Source organism: Lutra lutra, chromosome 14 (genome assembly GCF_902655055.1).
Source record: "Lutra lutra chromosome 14, mLutLut1.2, whole genome shotgun sequence".
Taxonomy (NCBI): domain Eukaryota; kingdom Metazoa; phylum Chordata; class Mammalia; order Carnivora; family Mustelidae; genus Lutra; species Lutra lutra.
Window position 1 is genome coordinate 1,152,528 of NC_062291.1, and position 4,919 is coordinate 1,157,446.

At 46.0% G+C, this 4,919-nt stretch overlaps 1 non-coding gene across 1 annotated transcript; it reads right to left on the reverse strand.

The window, feature by feature from the left end:
• Window positions 1-499: 499 nt before the first annotated feature.
• On the reverse strand, window positions 500-604 carry LOC125085347 (U6 spliceosomal RNA). Its single transcript, XR_007122878.1, has one exon. It is a non-coding gene; the product is annotated as a U6 spliceosomal RNA (small nuclear RNA).
• Window positions 605-4,919: the final 4,315 nt, after the last annotated feature.

The window sequence follows — 4,919 nt, forward strand, 5'->3', positions numbered from 1 at the left end:
TCCCCGTCTGGCCCCTAGAAAGTCTTCTGAGCCATTCTTCTTGCACTCTCTCTATTTCCTCTCTAGCTGTATATGCCCTATACCCAGTGAAGGACTCAGAGTCCCAGGTAATTGCAAATCTTTTAGAGGGAAGCAACCTGGATCCCTGTAAGCATCGTGTACATGCGTGTGTGCACACACACACACATGCACACACATGCCCACACACACTTTTTACACACACACCTGACTACCAAGTAAAACAGAAATACATTTTTTAATATTATTTAAAATAAATTATAACATACAACATATTATTAGTTTCAGAGATAGAGTTTAGTGATTCTTCAGTTGCATATAACACCCAGTGCTCATGACATCAAGTGGCCTCCTTCATGCCCATCCTCCAGTTACCCCATTCCCCTCCACCCCCCTCCAGCTACCCTCAGTTTGTTTCCTATGATTAAGAGTCTCTTATGGTTTGTCTCCCTCTCTGATTTTGTCTTATTTTTTTTTCCCCTACTTCTCCCTCTGTTTTGTGAATTTGCATGTCATCCTTGCACAGGGGCCACGCTAACCTTCTCTGTATCGTTCCGGTTTTAGTATATGCACTGCCAAAGAGAGCATCGGAAATAAGTTTTTGTTTGAAGACGTTTGTTATAGCGGTTACCTGCCATTACTAAAACTATTTCACTCCTCTGCTCCGAACTCCTATTTTACTGAGACTTGATGCCAAACTATCTCACAATTATATGCAGGCAAACCTTGAGTTACAGCAATCCTTTTTACAATCCTCTGACAACCACCCCGTGATATTAGTTCTCACATTTAAAACCAGAAGAATATAAAACCGTCTGTCCCAGGAGGGTTTTTGTCTTGGCCTGACACCACCTCCCTCCTTTAGTGGTTAAGGGCATAGACTCAGATTACTTAATTTGCTTCTCATATCAGCCATGTAAGAAATGTGTTTTTATCAACAGTTTGCTATATCTGAGAAAGTCAAGGCCCTAGGAGTCCTGGAGACTTGCCCAAAGTCATACATCTGATAACTTTGAAGCCAGTATCTGTATCCAGCTCTTCTGACGTCAGATCCAGTGGTCTCTCCCTCACATTGCAATGCAAGGGGGGAAAGAAAGTCCATGGGGTTCTCGCTCCATGAAAGTTTTATTGCCATATGACTTCAAATATGTGAAAATAACAGACAACACAAGCACACGTTACCCTTCTTCCCAGTTCTAACCAGACCCTTTCCAGACACCAAGGATTCCATTCCCAGTGGAAATCCTTTCCTGGAGCAGGAGTTTGAATTCCCCATGAGAACAGAGGTCCCTCCCCCATCCTTCTATGTGTACAATCTACAGGGTTCTTCCCATCTCTGTTAGGCCAAGAAGAGGTACCACTAAAACATCTCCTGGGAAAAAGAAACTTCAAATTGTACTATTCTGGACCTCATCTGCTTTGGAGGTTAATATATACCTAAACCTCCAGTCACTAAGCCAACTGTTAAAACTGTCTTTCCCGGTTCCTAATCCAAAAGAACCTATCTGTCCTGTGGTAACGCTAGAAATACCATGACAGGAGGAACAGGATTCTCAAGGAAACCCCCAATTACAGGTCTCATGAGCTGTAATGTTCATCAACAGGCCTTATCAGCAGCCCTAACAGTGCAAATACAACAGCATCCCTCATGGGGGTAGGAGGGAACCACTCTTGTGCCTTCTGAAACAGATGGATGCTAGACGCTGGATAAAGCATCATTCCAACAAAAAGCAGTTTTTACTCATGCCAGCAGCCTGGGTTGGATCTCAGAGGCCAGACAACCAATGAGCCTTTGCCTCCATGATGTAATGCTTCCAATATGGAATCTTACTGGCTGAAGGACCTGTCCCTCATCACCAAAGTTTACAGGGATGTAATCTGTGGAATCCAGGCTTTTCTCCCCTAGTGAGAGGCTCAGTGAAGCTCTGGTTGAACTCTGTTACTGTTTTTCTCTCCTACAATTCACTTCTGAAATCGTACGCTTCTGAAATTGTGGGTTACTTGGACTTTCGCGCATTTTAATTTCATTGGCATAAAAAGCCCTTGGTTAAGAGACTTTCCAAAGCCATAAATATTTTCTGGACATTAATGCTCCATATTTTTCAGAGTCCTGCTATTATTTTTATCACTTACACTTTACCCATGGAAACAGAAAGCCAAGAGCAGAAAAACTTCCCAATTGCACTGATGCTAGGGGTGAGGCCTGTTGGCCCCAGGATACAGATTTTAAAAACAGAAAGGAAAGAAAGGAGCCATAAGTCTGAGTGTGGCTCTGGCAGTATTTTCTGGGCTGTCAATCCAACCACTCCCACCTACACACATCCTATTTCTCACTGTGCATTAACTAGGCAGCCTGCTGCTGCTCCCAGGCCTGTGCTGGCCAGGGGCCTGCGTGCAGTGCAGTGTGATGAGACTGGGCCAGCTGAGCTGGTCTCCAGTCCCAGAGGCCATGTGACCTTGAGTGAGTCCATATGCCACTGTGAGCTTCAGCTTCCACACTGTAGAGTGAGCTTACCAATGTCTCCGTGGCAGAGTGGTTGTTGGAATTAGAGGATGGCAAGCCCATGGGTCCCTGGCACAAAGCTGCTGCTCGGAAAACAGTAGACTGGCTTCAAATGGTGTCTGTCCCAGGAAGGCTGGGAGTCACGTCATCAGTGACAAGGCATCAGGGAGCAACCATGGAAGGCTGGAACGAGGCAACTTCCTGGTGCTGACCAGGGTCCATTGCCCCAGGGAAGCCTCACGCAGAGCGAAGACCACTTTTCCAAGAACATTCACTCAGCGTTGTCCATGTGAAGTTCCACAATGTCCCCCAAACAGAGGAGCCCCGCCAGCATGGCAGTCACACTTTCTACAAAGGAACAAACTGGTTTCCACTCAGAAATGTGCCAACAGGAACTTCATTGCGCCAGATGGCCTTGGGCACTTTCAACATCTCCCTGCTACCTATAGGGGATGCCTATGCTTTGAGAAAATTGGGAAAGAAGTCAAGGGAGAAGATGTTCCTGATCCTTATGACCAAAAATTATACTTCAGTTTAGTGTGGTTTCAGAGCTAGATATTCATAAACATCCAGCAGTTGGGGGCTAGATGTAGATCTTCCCTACAACATGAGGACAAATCAAGGCAACAGTCTCCAAAGAAGTAGTGTGTGAGTCAGACAAGTTCCAGTCAAGGCTTCTGGGGAGAGACAGTGGCTGGAGGGCACATGTCCAGAGTGTGAGGAAAGGTACCTGAGATCAAAAACAGGAGTTCTTAACCCTCCTCCATCCCTATCCTTCCACCCTCCCTCCATACCCCCTACCTAGCAACCAAGATGGCTGCCCTGTCAGTCCTGTACCAGCTCATGCAAGGGAACAAAAATGCCTTGATCACAGAGTCTCCTCAGAAACAGAAAGCCCTGCCATGTTTTGTCCAGGGTGAAGTAGGAATCAGGTAGAGTTCAGGCCTGGTGTCTCCCCCTACCACAATCAGTGAGCCTGTGAACACTACAGTACTGCATTTTGGGGGATACAAACCATTAAGGAAGAAGCCATGTCACACGTGGCATCAGAAGCTCATCTGAAATTTCCAAGATGTTCTCCTTAATACAGTCATCTGGATGATACAGAGGAGTTTCAATAACTTCCCTGAGTGATAAAATTAGTCACGCTACACTGCAAGGCTGTTTCCAATTTACAACGCTGCTTACACTCCAGCTTTCTCAACATTTGGCACATGCATATTTTAGTGCCTTCTGCCTTTAACAATGCGTCTCTCATAGGCTTACTACTTGGGAGGCTAAATTTCTTGCTCAGAAGAGACACAAAAACACAGGATCAGGAGCTCTCCTCCATCACAAAAGCTACAGCTTTCTCCCTGCCATTCTGAGCATGCAAGTTCTGCAATGGCTACCACTTAAGCAATGAATTCTTTTTTTCTTTCACAGATGGGGACTCTATTTGGAGAGGACTTTCTTGAGGCTGCATGAATGCCAAGTGATAGAACCTAGATTTCAGTCTAGCCTCTCTGGCTCCAAAGCCAATTGTTTTTCTTCTCTGTAGTCACAAATTCAGAGGTAGTGCTATCCTTTGCTACTAGACATTGTGTCAGTCAGCCTCCATGCAAAGCTAGAGTCCCATTTCCAAGTCAGGTCAGTCCCGAGGATTTGAAGGCACTCAGTCCCTCTCACTTTGCAGTGATGATGGGCAAACGACAAATTGCAAATTGGCTCTTCCATCCATGTTTCAGCACTCTTGTTGGGTAGATGATGGCTAGGCACTGAAAGGAGAGCCAGCTAGGTGAGTCAACTGGGAGCTGATGTGACCTCTCCCTTCTGCTTCAGAAGTAGGTGAGGAGCCATTTAGATGGCCTTTAGCTGCCTGTCCTCTTACTCTTCCTTCCAAATCTCCCCCTTGCCATTTTTTGGCCAAACCCCCTTGAGGTCTCCAAATTGATCCACCATTAGCCTCTCCCGGGTGTCTCCTGCAGTGTCCAATGTGCCCAGTCTCTTAACTGAGTCTTAAACCTATGTTTGAATTCCATAACTCAAAAGGAGATGGATAACCTGAGAAAAGCCTTCCTCAGCACTTTGTGGCAGAGGTCAGTGCCCACCATCTTCCCCTCCACCTGGATGAACAGAGGAGGATCAGACAGACAGGTCACCACACTTAGAGATAGGATCTGAGAGGATTCCCACAAGTCAGACCCCAGCAACATGGCACATTTCTCTTGGGAACATCTGTCCTCACCCTTCTAGACCCTGAGCAGCTCTCCCCTGAACAATTTCCAGGAATGATCCTCATGGATTCTGCTGAGAAATTATAGAGTCTCAAACGACAAAACTTCATCCTTCTGCTAAACATCAATCCTGTGCTAAATGTTGCACAGGACACACACAGACCCTCAACTGGCCCATTATC